The following is a 22,582-nucleotide window of genomic DNA, read 5'->3' on the forward strand; positions in this document are numbered from 1 at the left end:
ATTCTGACTGGTGTAAGGTGATACTTCACTGTAGTTTTGATTTTCATTTCTCTAATAAATAGCAATATTGAGCATCTTTTCATGTGCCTGTTGGCCATCTGGCTGTCTTCAGAGAAATGTTTCTTCAGGTATTCTGCTCATTTATGGATTGGGTTGTTTGGTTTTTGATATTAATTGCGGGATTTATTAAATTCTGCCTCTATAAACTATGAGCCCTTCATGAGCAGACTATTTTTTGTGAGTTTTTTGATTACTGTTTTTGCTTTGTTTTGTTTTCCAGCAGCAACAATTAGAACACTCAATAGAACATAGTCGGTGTTTGTGAATTTATTTTAAACTGCTGATATTTGAATGTGTTGGAATGTGTACCATTACTTGGAACCATAGAAGAACTGTCCAAATCCCTAACTCTTCCAGTGGGTAATCTGAGGTCCAGAAATGACTGTCCTCTTCAACACTGTTCAACTAGAAATGGCAGAACCAGGATTTGAACTTATGTCTTCTAAAACCAGTGAAATTCCCACCACGTTGTTTTCCTACAGAACATGGCCTCCATAAAGGCAGAAGTTTTAAGCAGTATATTGTTTTATAGTTTCTGCCTGCACTGGTTTAAGAGCATCTCTTCTACTTGGTCTCTGGACTGCCTTTTGCCAGAGAGAAGTTCACCGACTCAAATTTCAGAGAGCTCCAAGAACACATTTTCTTTGACAGGGTCTTGACCATTAAATTACCTTCACTTTTCTTCTGACAAAATTCAAGTTTATTAAGTTTCAGGATGTTGCCCAAGGACCATGGCTAAATATAAGAGAAAGATTTATGCTTATAAACAGTTATTTTTCCTTTATTGTGGAAGAAATCTCAAGAGAAATATCACATAAACCTAGAGAACAAAAAAATGAAAATTTAAAATAAAGTGTGAGTTCTCCTCATAACCCTTCTTAGTTCCATTTTTCATGCATATGTGTATATTATACATAAAGCTTATTTATAAAGATAAATTACACATATATATTTATATAGACTACATATACATGTAACTTGTATAAAATATATACATATATAAGCCCCTTTCTTGCATTTATGTCATGATATATCATCATGAACAAAACCTAGCACTTTATAATTGTGTGTTTAGCTTTTGAGTGGAGAAAAGTAAGAAAATGAACATGAGTTCAGTCTCTGGGCCCAATCACAGTAACATCTACAGTCTGAAAAGGTTTTTAATATTCCCCTTTCTGCCTCTATGTATTTACCAACTCAGAACATTCCTCTAAATAATGTTTTCAGACCATAATATTGAAAAAGTTGAAAGGGACACCCATTAAGCCATTCGTCCCTATAGTACATTACACACGAAATTGGCTACAGCATTACCTACAGAGATGAGAAAGCTTTAGTCAGCAATATTAAAGCCATATTATAGCTCAGATGGACCAGCCTGAAGCTGACTTCCTTAAGCCCTCTGAACTCCAGGTGAAAAATGATCTATGTTCAATTTTAAAAAATAAACAAATGAAAAAGAGGTGAGTTTTGGCCAAGACTAAACCATATAGTTATTTTCCTCTCATTGTTTTTTCCTCCAGTGTTTTTTATATATATATATTCATATATATATATATATTTTTTAATTGAAGTAGAGTCAGTTTACAATGTTGTGTCAACTTCTGGTGTACAGCATAATGCTTCAGTCACACATGGACGGACATACATGTATTTGTTTTCATATTCTTCTTCACCATATTTTTTCCTCCAGTTTTATAGAGACATAATTGACATACAGCACTGTATAAATTTAAGGTGTACAGCATAATGATTTGACTTGCATAGGTCATGAAATGATTATCAGGATAAATTTAGTGAACATTCATCATCTCATATAGACATAAAATTAAAGAAATAAAAAAAAAACTTTCCTGTGATAACTCTCAAGATTTATTCTCTTAACAAGCTCCATTGTACATTACCTCTCTAGTACTTCTTTAATTATAACTGGAAATTCATACATTTTGTCTATCTTCATCAGTTCTCCTCCCCCTCACCCCTACATCTGGTAACCACAAATCTGATCTCTTTTTCTTCGAATTTGTTCACCTTTTTCTGAGTGTCATTGACCTAGAACACTGTGACAGTTCCTGGTATACAAGGCATACAACCCAGTGATTCGATATTCTATACGTTTCAAAACGATCACCATGTTAAGCCTAGACACCACCTGCCACCATACACAGATACCACATCATTACTGACTGTATGCCCCCTGCTGTACGTCTCACACTCATGACTCATTTATTTTGTAACCAGAAGTAGGTACCTCTTAAAGTCCCTCATCTGATCCCTGCCCCCCACCCCCCGACTCCCTCCTCCCTGGCAACCGTCTGCTTGTTCTGTGCCTAGGACTCTGTTTCTCTTTTGTTAGGTTTGTTCATTTGTTTTGTTTTTTAGATTCCACATGTAAGTAAAATCACACAAAATTTCTTTCTTTGTCTGACTGATTTCACTTATTTCTTTCTGTTATTTTAAATATAGAACTTAAGAAAATGATACACTAAACAAACAAACAAACAAAAAAACCAAAAAACACCTGACAGATGAACTGAACCTTAGTGGTGTGTGTGCTACCGAGAGTCAGGCTGGAACAGAGTGAGCATGGAGAAAGGACTGTCACAATCGCATCTTTAAACGTTTTTCTCATAGAAAAGCCTCTGTTTTTCATTATTATTTTATGTACCTATTACACAAAGTGTAAGCAATGTGTAAATATTTGTGGAATTAAGTAATAAATGTCCAAAATATTGTTGAAAAGAAAGAAAGGAGTGGCATCTTTCACAGAATCCTTGGAGAAACCAGGGAAGTTGGCCGTTTCAGTTGTGTCTCGTGATAGGATTCAGGTACCCACCGGGAATTAAATGTCAACTCTTATTGACAGGAAGCAGTAGCAGGTAAGATAATTTCTAATTTGAATTTTTCTCATTGTATATGTATCTTGTACAAACAGCCATAAACCACAGGTATTATGTTGTTTAATGACTTTTATTTAAAAAACAAAAGAAAAAAAACCCATAAAACATGATTTCCTCAACATTAAGACCTAGCAAAAAAAAAGTTTGTTTCTTTTGATAGTCTTTATCAGGCAAAAAACAAAACAAAACAAATTCCATATTCCATTATGTTTCTCTCTTGATGGGATGTCCAAAAGATTTCAGAACTAAGTTTGTGCTTTAAATGACTCTCCTTGGGGCAGGAGCGCTATTCTGTTATTTCACTTCTCCCTCTCCACCACCAGAGTCTTGTCCTTTCACCAACAGATTATGGTAAAAATACTAACGAGTGAATAAGGAAATTCATCTGTGTATCTTATGAAGAGTTTCAAAAAATCCTTTATCTGGAATGGAGTGCTTAATGAAGTGACAATGTATCAGTATTACTCAGTGAACTATTACGAAGCGTAATCACAGTTCAATTTTCGAGCACTGCGCTGGGGCACAGCACTTGAACAGAAAAGTGGAGGAACCACAATTATGTCACAGTGCACATCCTGTGTAAAGCCGCTCAAATCCAGAAAGGTTACTGTCTCTTGCGAGGCCTCCATCAAGAGCCCTTTTAGTCATGACCTTCCTCAAGGCATTGCCGTTTCTGCCTCTATAGTTCTGACGGCTTTTGAACTAATTTATAAAAGCGGAATTAAATTGTAGACTTTTTCGACTAGTTTCTTTCACCTAATGTGTTTGTGAGATGCCTCTGCGTTGCTGCATGTAGTGACAGTTCCTTCTTTCCATTGCTGTAGAGGATTCCTTGCATGAATTCCACTATTAATTTATCCTTCCCATTGTAAGTGGACATGTGGGTTATTTCTAGTGTGTGGTTTGTACAAACAAGTCTGCCAGCGTCACTCTGATGCACATCTTTAAGGACATGTGTGTGTGCCACTCTCTTGGAATTAACAGGTCACTTTTTTTGCACATGTACAGCTTTAAAAGATAATTTGCACACAGTTTTCCAAAATGGTTCTAACAATCTACACTGCCATCCGAGCTGTGTTAGGGGCCTTGCTGCTCCACAGCCTTGCCTACAATTGATACTGCCATTTCTTTTAAAATTTTTTAGTTATTGTGTTGGGGGGTTAAGTTTTAATTTTTATTTCTCTAATGACTCAAATTTGTGGGTATCTTTTAATAGTTTATCAGCCATTAAGATAACTTCTGCTATGAAAGATAACTATCACTTACATGTGGAATCTTAAAAAGTGACACAAATAAACTTATTTACAAAACAGAAAGAAACTCAAGGACACAGAAAACAAACTTGTGGTTACCAGGGGAGTAAAAGGAGTGGGGATAAACTGGGAGTTTGAGACTTGCAGACCCTAACTACTGTACATCAAACAGCTAAACAACAAGGCCCTACTCTATAGCGCAGGGAACCATACTCAGTATCCTGTAATAGCCTACAATGGAAAAGAAGATGAGAAAGATGTGTGTGTCTAGCTGAATCATCCTGCTGTACACCAGAGACTAACACAACATTGTAAATCGACAACAATTTAAAAAAATAAGCACAGAGACAATTGATATTTCCACAGTCTTATGTAAAAAGTGAGCAAAGACATCTGTAAAAGAAACTAAAGATGACCTCTGTTATGAAGTGTGCTTTTTTTAAACATTTTTTATTGATTTATAATCATTTTACAATGTTGTGTCAAATTCCAGTGTTCAGCACAATTTTTCAGTCATTCATGGACATATACACAGTCATTGTCTCATTTTTTTCTCTGTGATTTATCATAACATTTTGTGTATATTTCCCTGTGCTATACAGTGTAATCTTGTTCATCTATTCTACAATTTTGAAATCCCAGTCTATCCCTTCCCACCCTCTACCCCCCCCCCCCCCCCGGTAACCACAAGTCTGTATTCTCTGTCCATGAGTCTATTTCTGTCCTGTATTTATGCTTTGTTTTTGTTTGTTTGTTTGTTTTTGTTTTTGTTTTTTAGATTCCACATATGAGCGATCTCATATGGTATTTTTCTTCCTCTTTCTGGCTTACTTCACTTAGAATGACATTCTCTAGGAGCATCCATGTTGCTGCAAATGGCATTATGTTGTCGCTTTTTATGGCTGAATAGTATTCCATTGTATAAATATACCACCTCTTCTATCCAGTCACCTGTTGATGGACATTTAGGCTGTTTCCATGTTTTGGCTATTGTAAATAGTGCTGCTATGAACATTGGAGTGCAGGTGTCATCCTGAAGTAGATTTCCTTCTGGGTACAAGCCCAGGAGTGGGATTCCTGGGTCATATGGTAAGTCTGTTCCTAGTCTTTTGAGGAATCTCCACACTGTTTTCCACAGTGGCTGCACCAAACTGCATTCCCACCAGCAGTGTAGGAGGGTTCCCCTTTCTCCACAGCCTCTCCAGCATTTGTCATTTGTGGATTTTTGATTGACGGCCATTCTGACTGGTGTGAGGTGATACCTCATTGTAGTTTTGATTTGCATTTCTCTGATAATTAGTGATATTGAGCATTTTTTCATGTGCTTTTTGATCATTTGTATGTCCTGCTTGGAGAATTGCTTGTTTAGGTCTTCTGCCCATTTTTGGATTGGGTTGTTTATTTTTTTCTTATTGAGTCGTATGAGCTGCTTATATATTCTGGAGATCAAGCCTTTGTCGGTTTCACTTGCAAAAATTTTCTCCCATTCCGTAGGTTTTCTTCTTGTTTTACTTCTGGTTTCCTTTGCTGTGCAGAAGCTTGTAAGTTTCATTAGGTCCCATTTGTTTATTCTTGCTTTTATTTCTTCTAGGAGAAAATTTTTGAAATGTATGTCAGATAATGTTTTGCTTATGTTTTCCTCTAGGAGGTTTATTGTATCTTGTCTTATGTTTAAGTCTTTAATCCATTTTGAGTTGATTTTTGTATATGGTGTAAGGGAGTGTCCTAGCTTCATTGTTTTACATGCTGCTGTCCAGTTTTCCCAACACCATTTGCTGAAGAGACTGTCTTTATTCCATTGTATATTCTTGCCTCCTTTGTCGAAGATGAGTTGACCAAAAGTTTGTGGGTTCATTTCTGGGCTCTCTATTCTGTTCCATTGGTCTATATGTCTGTTTTGGTACCAATACCATGCTGTCTTGATGACTGTAGCTCTATAGTATTGTCTGAAGTCTGGGAGAGTTATTCCTCCAGCCTCTTTCTTTCTCTTCAGTAATGCTTTGGCAATTCTAGGTCTTTGATGGTTCCATATAAATATTATTATGATTTGTTCTAGTTCTGTGATATATGTCCTGGGTAATCGGATAGGGATTGCATTAAATCTATAGATTGCCTTGGGCAGTGTGACCATTTTAACAATATTGATTCTTCCAATCCAAGAGCATGGAGTATCTTTCCATTTTTTAAAGTCTTCTTTAATTTCCTTCATCAATGGTTTATAGTCTTCTGTGTATAATTCTTTCACCTCCTTGGTTAGATTTATTCCCAGATATTTTATTACTTTGGGTGCTATTTTAAAGGGGATTGTTTCTTTCCTTTCTTTTTCTGTTGATTTATCGTTAGTGTAAAGAAAGGCAACTGATTTTTGAATGTTAATTTTGTAACCTGCTACCTTGCTGAATTCTTCAATCAGCTCTAGTAGCTTTTGTGTGGACCTTTTAGGGTTTTCTATATATAGTAACATGTCATCAGCATATAATGACACTTTTACCTCTTCTTTTCCAATTTGGATCCCTTTTATTTCTTTCTCTTGCCTGACTGCTGTGGCTAGGACTTCCAGGATTATGTTGAATAGGAGGGGTGATAATGGGCATCCTTGTCTTGTCCCAGATTTTAGTGGGAAGCTTTTGAGTTTTTCACCATTGAGTACTATGCTGGCTGTAGGTTTGTCATATATAGCTTTTATTATGTTGAGATATGTTCCCTCTATACCCACTTTGACGAGAGTTTTTATCATAAATGGGTGTTGAATTTTATCAAATGCTTTTTCTGCATCGATTGAGATGATCCTGTGGTTTTTGTCCTTTCTCTTGTTGATGTGATGTATTACATTGATTGATTTGCGTATGTTGAACCAGCCTTGTGTCCCTGGGATGAACCCCACTTGGTCATGATGTATAATCTTTTTTATGTGTTGTTGGATTCTATTTGCTAAAATTTTGGTGAGGATTTTGGCGTCTATGTTCATCGGTGATATTGGCCTATAATTCTCTTTTTTTGTAGTGTCTTTGCCTGGTTTTGGTATCAGGGTGATGGTGGCTTCATAGAATGAGTTTGGAAGTATACCCTCCTTTTCAATCGTCTGGAAGAGTTTGAGAAGGACTGGTATGAGTTCTTCTTTGTATGTTTGGTAAAATTCCCCGGTGAAGCCATCCGGTCCTGGACTTTTATTTGTAGGGAGGTATGAAGTGTGCTTCTTAACCGTGTTGCCTGTTTTTTTTCAGTTGGGCTGTCTTTTTCTTGATTTATTTATGAGTTCCTTCTATGTTCCGCATGCACATCTTATGTCAGATTCTATATTGCCCATATTGCCTTCCACTCTGTGGCTGGTATTTTCATTCACTCAAGGAGTTTATTGAAAACACACACACAGTGATCTTACACATTGGAAAAAGAGAGCAAAGATCTCTACAGGGTATCAGATAACCACAGGTAAGAAAGAAATCATCTTAAGACCGTGGTATAGAGTGGGATCTCAGTATGTGTGTGTTGAATTAATAAATGACAGCATACATTTCAATTCTGTTCAATAAAATCCTTATCAAAATATCACCTCAATATTTTATTCAATGTAGTAACGGCAGTCTTCTAGGAGAAAAAAATCATGAATGAGGAAAGTTTTGAAGTATCTCAGAGGTTTGAGCGTTTCCCACTGACCAAAGGAGAGATGTGTGGATTACTATTCCTGAAAATTCTGAAGAACTAATAATGTTTTCAAATTATTAGTCCAAGTAAACACGCCATACACTGTTTTACTTTAACATTACATCTAACTGAAGACAATATATTAAAGGAAAAAAAAAACATTGAGAGGATAAAAACACTAAATAGACAAGGGAATGGAACAACAACTGTATCTCATTGGAAGACTTTAGAACGAGACGATTTCATGTCGAATGCAATGTTCACAATTACATCTAACAGGTAGACCATGATGACTACTCAACTACCATACAGTCATGTATATAAAAAAAGCTTTATTTGCAAACTGCCTTGGACAATGTTCCTGGTTTTGTTTTTGAATAAGTTGCCAGAAACCTCAATAAAAATCTCCATTGCAGATATGAATGTGAATAAAACCCTGTACGTGTGAACAGCTGCTCTTGCATTTTGAAAATTGCCTTGTTGGAGGAATAGACATAAATCTATATAAACAAAGCAAGCATTTTAAAAAGTCATTTTAATTTTCTGACTACTTCCTATAGCTCTTAAATATTTCAATAGTTGCAATCAATTAGGGAATCTATTAAAATTTCCTATTGTCAACTTTATCATGTCATAAATATATGTTACTTCTCAAGGTGAAATAATAAAAAGGACCATTTAAGGAATGAGACATTCCTTTAAAGTCAAGCCTTTATACAGCGGCATAAAACACGTACATCTGCAGTCACTTCACTAACATGGTCACCACTGACATCTATTGGCAAAAGTAAGCAGACGAGTTGTGGTTCACTTACAAACTGGGTAGCATTTTTTAAGGGCTCTAGTTTGAACATTAAAAGTTTACTTAGAAATTAATGTTCAGTTATAGCTTTGGTTAAGTTATGTAACAACAGGACTATTTAAAATCTGTTACCCCAAATACTGAAGTTATGTTAGAAGTGGCTTAAATAGCTGTCATCTAATGAGGCAAAAAAAAAAAACTAAAAAGCACCAATTTTGTTGTTATAAAAAAGATTAAACGTGTGGCTGGAGAACAAGTTTCAAATTTGGAAAACTTTATTTGTTAATTTTCCCAAAGATTAGTTAAGCTCGTCAAATATATGGTACTCTTAATTCTTAAAAATAGAAAAGCCAAGGTGTCTTCTGAAATTAGCAAGCTGGTCCGATTATCTTTCATTTCTTTTGCACACTTTTGTGGGCTTTTCACTGTCTTTATTCCATCCTCTTCTCTAACTCCCCCCCCCCACTGAATACCATTTCCTTGACTCTATCCAGCAACCTCTCCCAGTATTTTACAACTTTAAGACAATGAGGTTTTATCAGAGTCTTTACACTAACAAGCATCTGGGTGTAACATCATTGATTTGTATGTTAGGAAAAAGCTTTTACATGTCTCTACATACTAAAAATGTTTTAGCTTCTGTGATTCAAAAGTTAACAAAGACAAAAACCCCAGTTTACCTGGAGTTCTCCACTCAAGTAGCGAGAGAGAAAAAAGTAAAAAAAAAAAACAGGACAGTGGGCCTGATGGTATAAACGCTATTACATCTATGGATTAAATGACACAGGCAGGGGGGCCCCCAATCCTAAGGGTAGAAGACAGGTTGCACCGCATTAATGTGTTAGGTGTGTTAGATGTCGCTTTCAGGTGAGGTTTGACATTTGAGCAAATCAGGTGAAGCGGTAAGTCACCAAGATGGTCAGGGAAGAGATGTCCAGAAAGAAGGACATGCAGCTGAGGAAGAATGAGGTCTGGAAAAACAGAAGGTGGCAACGAGACCCATGTCATTGGAGGGAGCGAGCCAAAGGTCGTGTGAAGGAGACAATGTCAGAGAGGTGACAGGGGACAAATCCTGGGGGACTCAGCTCACTCTAGCGCGCAGCTGTAGCACCAAGTGGGATGGAAATGGGAAGGTCTGAGTGGAGGAGAAATATGATCTGACTTACATGCAGATATTTTAGCAAATATTATATACATATAAACAAAATAAACAGTGAAAATTGATGTGAATCAGTCTTCCCAAATTTTTTTGAGATGGGTTTCTTAATAAAGTACTGAGTGAGAAAAAGATATTTCAGAAATATGTGTAAATGTTTTAGTGTTCAAGTTATAAAGAATTCTAAATCAGACAAAGAGCAGGTGAACTATAAAAAGACAACATGCATTTTTTAATTAATAACATCAGTGCCTTTAAGGAATCCATTTAAGCTGTTTATATGAAAATTCCATCAGTAAAATTAGGGATTAGTTTAATCTACTTAATTTAGGATCTGCAAAACAAACAAACAAAAACTCCTTTGTTTCACTCAAAGGGATCTAACTTTTTGGTGAAATTTCACCGCATGTCAAAGTTTTCAGTAAATCTGATCGCTTCTCACTACTTCCATTGCTGTTACCTTCATTGAAGCTACCATATTTTCTCACCCGAATTATTTCAGTAGATTTTTACCACTTCCAGCTTTTCATTCTATATACAATACCTATAGGGATCTTATTATAATATAGCTTTGATTTTGTCCCTCCTATGTCTTCCCAGCTTACCAGAGAAATGGTAGGAAAAAGGAGAAAAAAAAGAAAAGGGTCACCCTGGTCACCAGGATGAGAAAAGACTGCAGGGGTGAAGACAAGGACGGGGCACAGAGACAAGAGCTGTCATCCAGGGGAGAGAGAACTGCCGCTTGATCAGTGTGGTGGTGATGGACGTGAGTGAGCAAAAGTCAGGTGGTGGATGTATTTTGAAAGTAGAAGCAAAAGAACTTGGTAACTAAATGGAAGAGGAGTGTGAAAGAAAAAAAAGAGTTAAAGGAAAAGTCTACAAAGTCAAAATTATTTCCTCTCTGCAAGTCCCTGAGAAAACTCTAATGAGATAGCTAGAGATTATTCTTTCCTTATTTGCACTTAAATATGTGATAGATTGGTATAATAAAAGACTCTGATAACATTCTGAAATCAAGGACATTGAATTACTTCTTTCATAAGATTTACGGTAGTTGCAAATGAAAAATCTATTATCATCTTTCCAAGTGTATATCAGACACAAAATAAAACACATGATTTCAATTTATGATAATACTAGAGTACTGAATTGTTCCCTGTGAGCATTTGCTAAATCTGTCTTCCAAATGTCCCTTCCTTAAGTCTGCAGACATTTACCATTAGAATCCCAATTCTATTGAACTATGAAATTTCAATTAACAATGTTTCAGTAAAAACATAAGAAGGTTGCCTAATTATTCAGAGTCAACATTATATCCAGATTCAAATCACGAAGGAAGTATGGGTGTTTCATGGCAACACATTTCAAGTCAATAGTGTCTGTAACTCGGACACTTCATTTGTTTCAAAGGCATCCTGCTGGCCAAGTTACCTGACAGCCACCTCTGCATCAGTTCTGATATCCAGATACGCAATCAGCTGCTCCGCACGAGATGCCCTGGTGGCACACTCTCATTTCCTTGTATTTCCTCCAACTCATTTTGTCTATCTAAAAGTGGCCATAAATCCTCTTGCAAGCTTTTGCTCTCTCTACCCACTACGTGCAGACCTTTTTAGGGAAGTTCTAAAAAAAAAAAAAAAAAATTCATCCTACAAAACATTCTTCTGAAGTTTTTGGCAAAATAATTTTTCTTGAAGAAACTTCTTTCCTGTTTCTATTATATTTTTTCTTTGACAATATTGCTTGCTTCAACATTTATCCCAAGTTCACTCTGTTCTTTTTGATCACTGTATTCATTTTAACTTCATGCACTTAAATTATTCAATTCTAAGTGCAGTGATCTTGGAAATAAAAATCCTTTAAAAATACAGCCTATTATTTATTGCACAGAGTAACTCAAAATGAAGACAGCTCTGTTTAAAACTGCTCTTTGTGCGTGCATGAGTGTGCGTGTGTGTGTATTCTTATAAGGAGCTTTAAAAGGTCCTTCTCTTGATTCTGACCTTCCATTTTCAATATCCTTTGCTTCTCACTGGATTGTGAATGCCCTTTTCCTGTGTCTGAAAATCTTTCAACCTTCACCATTCATTCTAAGAATCAGCAATGTGTTATGTTTTTATAGAACCTTTCTTCCAGGGAACAGAGAGTGTTTCATATATATTACCACATTCATCCTTAAAATTTCTCTCACAACACCCACAGCCCCGGCGAAACTATGCCTCGGTTGAAACCTCAATCCGTATCTTTAGTTCTTCCTTCCTTGACTGTCTTTCCTGTAAACTCTGTAAATCACATTTTCAGAATCCTGCATCTGGAGAAAATAAGCATAATTCTATCATTCAAATGACATTTCTTTCTAACCTGGTTCTTAGGATTCACCATTTTTATTTCAAAACTTTACCACCATCGACCTGGTGGGCCTTTGGTACTGAAGTCTTGCCACTCCTCTCTGGAACTTCTCCTTCAGGAAAATGAAATAATTTGACTTGATACCACGTGGTACCTGCTTTCTCAACTGTGTCACTCACATTGCTCTAAATTATAGCTGTGTCCCATTTCAACTTATTTTTTTTTCTACTAATGATGAAAAATTAAAAGTCTAAGTTTTATTTGATTTTTATGTACATGCCAAATATGTGTTTTGAAATGCTGATTCCTTGCTAGTAACAGACAGCATTTGTAAATGTTTACCACGAAGTAGTTGCCTGTATAAATGCTCAGGTCAACTGACTGACGTAATTTTCACTATAGGCATAAAAGCTCAGTCCTACTTCCTATACATTAGAGATAGAAAAACTAAGGTTTTCAAAGGTTAAATAACTTGTCCCAGAGGATTAACATAGAAAGGAGCTGAACATGGACTTGGACCGAAGTAGCCAGAAGATATCACTATTTGCCACTCTACGTCATCTCTACACAACGATCTCAGGTTGAATTTTTTAAAGCAATATTACTTTTCCTCAGAATTCATCAATTATCTATAAAACACTGCATTTCATGGCTAACCCCTGGAATTCAGAAAGTCGCTCTGAAATCTGACCATTTACTTAGACAAGATTGCCAGTACTCAAATGTCAAAGTTTTTTCAGGCTTAAAATAAGCCACTTAATTCTTTAACCAGAATTAAACTAATTAATTACCTTCAATATGTATTTTAAAGTAAAATAAAGCCACTAGGGAGAACTTAAGAGGAGACATTCTACAGAGGATGCGTTTCCTGTTTTTCTGTCCTGAGCTGTCCGGTCCCGCTTTGTTCTTCTTGATGAAACGGCCTGCTCGTGTCAGCCGAAGCTCCTCTGTTACAAACGGCCTGCCTCTTACCTGGCACTGACTTTCCCCTTTGATTTTTCAGTTCTGAGGACTCAGCATTTCCACACGAACTGGCTTCTTCTCATGAAACTCACTTCTCTTGAGTCACTGTATGTAGACCCCTAGGGGCTGAGAACCACATTAAATTAAATTAAATGCTCAGACACTGAGACAGAAGCCAAAATTAAGAGTCAAATTTCAAGGATTGTTTGGGTAAAGCTAACAATTGTGCTCAGCATTTTCCTTTACAGATGTATCACGTTGCTAGTCCTACACTCACAGGGTAAAGTAAAATGCCATGTGCACTACCAAATAAAAGAATATGAATCTCTCTCCCCACGCAATGTAATACTGAAGTAACATTACTCAGTTTGAGGGTATGTGAGAGAGGGAAGAGTTAATTATTTGAACTAAATCCCGAGAGGTTGGTCAAGAGTTAAAAAAAAGTGTGATAAACTAATCTATTTAGCTTTTTATGTAACATCAGTGTTACAGCACACAATATAAACCATATTGCATAAATTAATCTTTAGTGCCTTTAAATGCTTGAATAGGATGGGCATTAAAAATGATACGACAGCTATACCACTGCCAGATTGGGTATCTTATTCCTACAAGGAAGATTCAAAGATCTAGGCAGATGCAGTGCCTATTTCTTCCTCTTTCACCACTTTAAGTACGTCTCTCCAATTTTAGGCTCATTCCTTTTAAAAAAAATACTCTAGTGTGACAATTTCCCTCCAAGTCTCTTTAACTTGATGAAGATGGTGTTTATGCATTAAAAATTATTTCCTAATTAGCTGAAATCATAAAAATGGTATGTAGCTTTTAAGTATTTTATATGTCCTTCAGATAAGCCTTGAATCATTGAAACTAAAGACTATAAGCCATGCAGATGTAAAATAAAAGATGAATTTCCTATGCAAACATTTATACCATATGTTAGCCATGCAAATGCTCCTTTCAGAAGCAGGAAAAAAAGCTTGTTTTTTTTTCTCAAATGAAGCTCGTTCCTCAGAGCACAATTGCAAAGTTGAGATTTACATAGTTTTGACTGAAAAAAATCATTTACATATCACAAGGTAAGTGACTTCACAATGTGAAGACTTCAGGACCCACTGACACTATACGTACCAGACAATTAAAAAACGACACTCAGATAGTTAAGATTATTGCTGAACTTGATTTATTATATACTTAGCAGAAACACCACCCAAATCTTTCAAATTAAAACTAAAATCTAAACATCTTGAGTATGGAATGGATTCAGTGGTGTTTAGATATTAAACTTGACCTCAGAAATAACGCAGTTAGATGAAGATTGTGTACGAAAAAATACGATAGGCAATATGTCAATATAGAAAAGCTTCCACTTGGAAAAAAAATTCATCTAAAAGAAGCACAGATTCTCCCATCCATCTGGTCAACAAAGAAGAAATCAAGGGAGCAAGAAGGAAAGCAATTTTCCCTGCACTGCACTGGTGTGAGTACAGAGATTTAATGTTTGTTATATAAATGAACTTGCTACCAAGACTAAAATGATGACATGCAAAGACAAAAATGCCAAATATTAGATCCTATTCATCAAACTCAGCAAGTTTAGAATCATAAAATGGAAAACTTTTAGTAGGTATTCATTTGGTAACATTTGCACAAAATAATATATTGTCACAGATTGTCAGAGAACTGATAGTCTGCCAAGAAGTCTTTGATTCAAATTTGTAAAAGAGCAAGGTCCACAAAGGACATCAGACTTCACAGGGAGGAAGAAAAGAGGCAAGACGTAGGCTCACAGAACCCACAGAATTTTGGAACTAGAGAAAACGTAAGAAGCTATCTCATCCTTTTCCTTGATGTTTTCAGAAAAGCAACTAGAACAAGTACTAAGTAGACCTTCCTCAAGGGCACGGTGAGCAGGAGGCAGATTACCGTCGTCTCAAGTAATGTATTACATAAAGAAAGTGTGATGTGATATAGAGCACACAAGCAAGTTAAATGTAAAATTATTTTTCCTCTATCTGTATTCATGTATCATTAAATAACTTAAGCAGAACTTCAAAGGATTAAAAGTATTACTTTTACAATGTTTAAAACTTTAGAGATACATTTATCTTAGTATTTTACTATTCTTCAACTTTTTCTTTTTAAAATCATTTTGAAAAACACAGCCTCATGCCATCGTAAATAAAAGTGTAAGTCTTTTAAAATAATGCATTCCTTATAGTTTATATATTTTAACTGGTAATTTAGTAAGATTTTGGTAGTCAGCGTGCACATTATAACTCAAGAAGTGGTGTCACCATATTTGTACCTTTACTATTACATGTACCGTACTAGCATATACGTGCATAGTTACATATTAGTGATTGGTAACATGCTCTAAAATGTATAGCATCAAATGCTGACACCTCTTTCCCTTTGTTTCTAATATGTATCATATTATAAAATATTCATAATTAATTTCCTCATTTATTTGTATTTTAAAGAAACCCATGCCTCGCTATTTCCAGACACTCAAAATATTGCATTATCCAAAAAACATAGTCATTAAACTTAGAAATGTCAAGTATGCTTTTGGGTCTGTGAAGGGGACACTACAATTTTCCATTTGACTTGAAAATAAATCAAGCAGCTACAACATCCTCAAAGTAACATTATTAATTACTTCTGCTAATTACCTCTGAGCCAAGTGCACACTCTGTGGGGCAGAAACAGAGTGGTCTCCTATGTGGTTTGCTTTGAGGGACATCACAGGATCTCACTCCATCAGCCTGTCTCCAACTTCCCCCTGCCCTAGGGCTGGACTCTGACCTTCCTACAGTAACAAGATCTGCCAGACTTTGTGTTGAGCTCAGTTCTTGGTTCTGAACCTTTTGCAACATTGTTCTCTCCTGGGATTGGTCTACGTAGCAGAAAAAAAGGGGAGAAATATTTCTCATGGAAGAGAAACTCCTGTGCCAAACTGAATCTACTTCCCAGTTTTGGCTACACTACATCAGTTCCATCTTTATTGGTGGGATTTGTCATCTGGGAGACATTCTGATACCTGCACTGTTACTGATTCACCATCACGTTCATCACTGCTCAAGCATAGGAGAAAAACTATCTATGGAGAGAATAAGAGAGTTTCTGTTCAACAATATTTAGGAATTTTCAAAATGGTCCTTCCAAGAACTAATAGAGACCCTTAGTAACTCCTTGTCACAATCACCATGAAGACCTGCAGGTCATTTTCACTAAGAGGTAAATGGGAGACAGAAACAATGTTCTAACATCATCTGGGTGTCCATCTGTACACCAACACACACAGGAAGGCCAGGTCCAAACCTTTGGCGTGCAACAGGCTTGGTGATACAAGATCCCGTTTCCAACTAATTTATCAATTTAGTTTTGATGTTTGTTTTCTAGGAAAATGAATCTCCAATTCATTTTTAAAACATATATTTTCTACTCTTGATACCTCCCACAGGTTATTTAACAATAAGAAAACACAGACATATAGAATTTGGCATTTGGAAAGAATTTCACACAAACCTTTGCTAAGGCTGACGGTGCCTGTAGTTTGCGAGGAGTTAAACACCTGGCTCATCCAGCCAACTTCCCACAGTCTTTTTATTTATTTATTTAAGTAGATTCATTAAAATGAGACACTGTGGTTTATTAAGAAAAACATGAGCTTTGGGGGCCGACCAATATTGGTTGAACTTCAGACTCTGTTGATGAGCAGTGATGAGAATTCAGGCTGCTTTTCTAATTTGTTAGAAGAGAGTGATTTTAGCTACTTCAAAGGGCACCTAAGTGGGTAGAGTTAATTACTGAACATAAAATTTCTGCTACCGTGCCTGACACGTGGTAGACACTTAACAACTGCCGGTTCCCCTGCCACTTCAGTCTTAACTAGATGCATACAACACGGTATTTTCAGCTCTTTCATTGCACACTATGTACCTTATTATAATGCTAATAGTTTAGACTGCTGTATCAACCACTGAGTTATTCTGTTTAAGCTAAGTATTAAAGGCTAGTGTAGTCCTTCCAGAAAGAGCCATTTGGACTGGATTACACAAGATGGCTTTGAAATCAGAACAGTCCACTGGAGATGCTGGGAGCACTGGGGGAGTCTGGGGGTGGAGTACCCGCATTCTAATCCCAGCCATGCAATCCTGGTGAGACTGTGCAACTCTCCAAGCCTCCGTCTCCTCATCTGAAAACCGGTGATGGAGGGGAGTCAAAGGAGGATGCTCAGTTGAGCTGTACCTGTGGCTGCTGGGAGCTGGAAGCATTTGATTATAGGGCAGTTGGGGGGGGTAAAGTGTATTACAGAGCAACATGTTTGGGTCTTTTAAAAAAGCATAAAACTGAAGAGAGACATTAAGAAACAGGATGAAATATAGCACAAACATCATTTAGTTATTTAAATTGAAGTATATGCATACATATAGCAATACACGTTTTGCAAGAGTATATGCCCATGCAATGTTTCACATTTCAATGATCGCATAAGAGGTGGAGAATCAGAGGACAATATACAGTAGAAGCTCAGTAAATGCTAATTCTGTAGCATAAAAAATGTAAAGGAAAGAATGTGTGAGAATGTGTAGTCATGCTTCAAGTTTTTCTGGTAAAAAAAAAAAACCACTGGTAATCTAAAACAGGGCTACAAATGATGGATTTTTAAAACTCAGAACAAGGTATTTATAATTTACTATACTGTTATTTTAATTTCCTTCTATGACATTAGCAGTTTCAGGAAAAAATGAGAATAAGGAAACAGCACGAGAGCAAATAAAGCCAATTTAGAATTAGCTAATTAACTAAAAATATTGAAAAATTCTTTTTCAGCTTGGCTGATCTCAAATTAATCATTTGTATGCTTTTAAATCTGGCTAGCAAAAAAAAAATCAGAAAGGCTAATTACAAAGCTTAAGGATTTACAAAGGTTTTAATCTCCACGTCTTTTTGTAAAGCTTGCAATTAGCATATTTTCAAAGAATAGACCATACAACAGGTAATATTATCATGACTCGGTCTTGAATTCATCTAATTATCTTTTAAAAATGAAATCTAATATAATGCAGAAAACTTCTAATATTTAAATTCCAAGCTAAGCTTTGCATCTTTAAAATAAGTATATTGAAGTTTATTAATAAAATCAAGTCAATATTTATAACATTATTTTATTGTTAAATTGAGCTTTCTATTAAACCCATTTTTCTACTAAGCACTTATTTAGAAGAGGAAAGAACAATACACCTTGATTTTCCAGAAGAAATGAACTCTTTTAAACTGTCCATCAACTAATGAAACCACTAATTTAATTACTTTCCTCATTCTCAAGAATATAAAATGCTCTAATTTATCATTAGTGTTGTTATGACAAATGCCTGATAAACTTATGATTTGACATTATGGCTGAATTTTCACTGGAACTAGTGGAAAGGTTTGTGATGTGAGACTTTTCTAATCCCAAGGCATACTGATAAAACCCAGCTCCAATAAACAAAAATCATCCTTGGCCTTGCTGTTTTCTAGCTACAACTTTAGGTATTAAACATTAAAAATATAAATAAGAAAGTTATTGACACTTTATAAGAAGGAGTAAATCCTAATTGATTTTCTTTTTATGCCTCACTATTGCTTTTTTATGAATTATTTACATATTCAAATATAAACATGATGATAAATTAAAATATGTACTGTACGACTGCATAATTAGTATAAATCAAAATATTTTCTCCATAATACTACCTACACACACTGATATAGAAATAAGAGCCCTCAGCTGAGGATAATGTGCTTTCTGAGTATGTTTTTCATTTTTAGTACTTGAACAAACCCCTCATTTTCAGCAGCACATTATATTATCTTGGAATGGAAAATTTAACTCCATAAAACAACAAAAACACAAATCCACATCCACAAACTCTTTCCCTCCTCCACACAGAGATTATAGCATGCAAATCTTTTGTTAACATCTCATTTTTAAAAAGGAATTTAATGCAGGTTTTTCTTATGATGTCCTTGGAACCACACAATATGTTCCCAGGAAATTAAAAGTGGAACAGCTAATCCAATATCCTGCCCTTGCAGGGGTCTACATCTGATGCTTCCAGGGAGGTTGACAACACACAGACAGTCCCCCAGCTTCCTATGTAGATGAGCCAGCCAGAGAGTTGTTTGCCCCTTTAGATTCATTTGAATCTAGAAACCTGACATTCAGATACTTAAGGTCAATCATAAGTTTTGTGGCAGCTGAAGAAAAGCCTATCATGACAAGACAGTAATCAAGACTAGTTACTCTGAGTGTCTTTTCCCGTCCTCACACGGGTATCTCCTTCAAATGCACAAAGCGTCTCTTAAGAAGACATTTGTAGAATTGCAGTCCTAGTCAATGGTACATATACTTTTATTTTTTCTTCAAATATCTTCCCACTTTGGACTTGGAACAATCTGATCATTATCTATGAATCAATAAATATTATTCGCAAACAAACTAGGGATTGAAATGTTGGCTTGCAATGATTCATTTTGCTCCTTTATTCATTGCCACCTTCACATTACATCTGCTGAATCAATTGTCCTCAAGGCGTTTCCCGGTTTCCCAGGGCCTCCCACCAATGCCATACCCAGCCTGGCCCGGATCCCACACTAGAGCCGACACTCCAACACCCCAACATGCTCTACCTAAATTTTGCTGCCTACTGTCCTATTCTGCATTCATTTCTGCAGAGTATAAACAGTGATTGGCTCATTCATCTAATAAACTGTCTTAAGTTTTCAATAACTGCATTTAATTTTCTTTATCAAAATAAGTGTTGTCTAAGGGCACTGTAGCATTCTGAGATGGGTCCTGGAAGAGAAAAAGGAAATCAATGGGAAACCAGATGAAATCTGAATACATTTTGGAGTTTAGTTAACAGTAATATGACAATGCTGGTTTCTTAGTTTTGATAAACATACCATGAAATGTAGTGTGTTAAGGGGGGGGCAGAATAGATGAGGGGTCTAGAATGGACTCTGTATTAGCTTTGCAACTTCTCTGTAGAACTAAAACTAGTGCAAAGTAAAGAGTTTATTTTAAAAAACAAGTATTGCATTTTAAAACAAGACTTCAGTTGATTAACACAAAGAATGAGGAAGATGGAAATTTCAGATACAGTGATGGTTCTGCAAAGAGAGATATTTGAGAAAGAGAAACTCCAGTCACTCCTCGCTTTACCTTTTAGGGGCAGCTGCCTGTCTCTGCCTTTGCATAAAGGTTGGCTGTGAAGGAAATTGCACTGATTTGCATGACATCTGGTCAGGCACCGACATCATCTCAGATTTACTTTTCAGAAAGATTAACTGTACTGCTTCATGGAGCATGGCCTTTAGAAGTCAAGAGGACACCAGGTGAACAGTGTACAAATATCAGACAAAAGCTGTCCTGAACTAATGAAAACAAAGAGAACGTAAAATGATGAATCAACAGACAGCACGAGACTACTGTATATAAAATAGATAAATAACAAGGTCCTACTGTATGCTCAGGGAACTATATTCAGTATCCTGCAATTAACTATAATGAAAAAGAAAATACATACACGTATAACTGAGTCACTAGGCAGCACATCAGAAACTAGCACAACACTGTAAATCAACTAAACTTCAATAAAAAAGAAATTTGAAAAAAAAACTACAGAGGATGTGAGAGAGAGGACTTCCAGACTGCTTTTGCTCAGGCCACCGAGTAAATAACAGAAAAACTGACCGAAAAAGAAATTACAAAAAAGAGAGCCACTTAGACAGAGGACCAAGATGATAAGTATGCACAGACTTCAAAGTCTACGGAAATTTTATTAGAGAAGCAGCTCAGGAGAAAAGGCCAAGCTACAAATGAAGGTTTGAAAATCATCAGCCTTAATGTGGTGTGGAGGAATTTTTTGAAGATTATTCAAACAGTTACTGGGATGATGCAATTAGAATGCCCATTCAGAACAGAAGAAAGTCAACTGTCAAGTCAGAGAAACGCACAGCCTAGGATCAGACACCAAGTTCTTTATTAGAGAAGATTCATAGCCTAAGGCTATGGAATTTATACAAAAAAGTGTAGCTTGTAGGGAAAGACTGATTGTTAAAAGCCAATTCTGCCTCATGTAAATGATTATATTATGTTTCATTATTCACTCCTAATAAATACCACAAATGATAAAGAAAGGCAAGTACATAGATAAATACAAATTGAAAGGAACCACATGCAATAGGTATTGTTTCCAGAGACACATGTACATTTCTCTGTAAGTCATAGTGTCAAAAATTAGCACACAGAGTATTCTTTAATAGTAAAAGTACCATGAGTCTTGTGACCAACTCTATATAGTTTCATTTTGGTTAAAATGAAGTTGGTAAAACCCTAGGATGATGATGAATTCTACGAGAATAATTTTACAATTATTCTACTTAAATCATTTTCTCCCTAGGAGAGTTTTCACCTCACTTTGATTATTAGTCTACATTTGGTATAATTTTCCCCTTACTTAGGTTTCTTTGTGAAAGAGATCTATTTCACAGAAGGATAAGACATTAGTAGTTGCACTTAACAGTGATTTCATGTTGTACTGGTTGTGAAATCGAACTAAAAGTCAAAAACATGATATGCTGTTCCCTTTGGAATAGTTTTTCACCTTGATGTGAATTTCACACTGGGAAAATAGAAATAATGAGTATGTCACACTTGGAAGTCTACACATAAAAAACCAAAAGTATTCACAGAGGGATATATATTTATAAAATTTTTAACTTGTATAAGAATCTCTAGCCACACAAAAAAATATACTGGCTCCATCTATATTAGTTAAAAACTACTTATCTCTTTTAACTTGAATGTTGAAAAATAAGTTATATCAAATCTCACCAAAGGTAAGCCTACAAAATCTATCCTATGCCAACAAATGTCTTAGTCACAAGGTAATCATTCAGCAACTGCCCCGAAATAATAGGAAACTAATGTTTCTAAGAACAGACTGAGAAAGTGAGACTTCTTAAGCTATGAAAAATCACTTCCCAAGAGAACAAGAAGACAAGTAACAAGTCACAAACTGCGAAAAAATACTTGGAGAAGACACATCTGATAAAAGGCTGTTACCCAAAATACATGAAGAACTCTTAAAAATTAATAAGAAAACAACCTGACTAATAACTAGACAAAGATCTTAACAGACACCTCACCAAAGAAGACAAACAGATGGCAAATACATATAAGAAAGATATTCCACACCATATGTCATCCAGGAAATGCAAATAACACGAGATACCACTACACACCTACTAGAATGGCCAAAATCCAGAACACTGACAACAAATGCTGGCAAGGACGCGAAGCAGCAGGAACACCCATTCTTTGCCGGTAGGAATGCAAAATGGTGCAACACTTTGGAAGACAGTTTGGTGGTTCTTACAAAACTGATTCGCTTAGCAT

At 35.9% G+C, this 22,582-nt stretch overlaps 1 protein-coding gene and 1 long non-coding RNA gene across 2 annotated transcripts in view; one reads left to right on the forward strand and one right to left on the reverse strand.

Annotated features, from left to right (window-relative positions):
- The window catches only part of LOC140688785 (uncharacterized), a 58,971-nt gene that overhangs the window by 13,031 nt on the left and 23,358 nt on the right, over positions 1-22,582 (reverse strand). The window contains exon 2 of the long non-coding RNA XR_012063608.1: positions 13,138-13,254. This is a non-coding gene — a long non-coding RNA (uncharacterized lncRNA). The remainder of the gene's footprint in view (positions 1-13,137; positions 13,255-22,582) is intronic.
- The window catches only part of RGS21 (regulator of G protein signaling 21), a 44,942-nt gene continuing 36,854 nt past the window's right edge, over positions 14,495-22,582 (forward strand). The window contains exon 1 of the mRNA XM_006203642.2: positions 14,495-14,608. The gene's annotated coding sequence lies outside the window, so the exon portion shown is untranslated. The remainder of the gene's footprint in view (positions 14,609-22,582) is intronic.

The sequence above is a fragment of the Vicugna pacos genome, chromosome 23 (assembly GCF_048564905.1).
Source record: "Vicugna pacos chromosome 23, VicPac4, whole genome shotgun sequence".
NCBI classification, from domain to species: Eukaryota; Metazoa; Chordata; class Mammalia; order Artiodactyla; family Camelidae; genus Vicugna; species Vicugna pacos.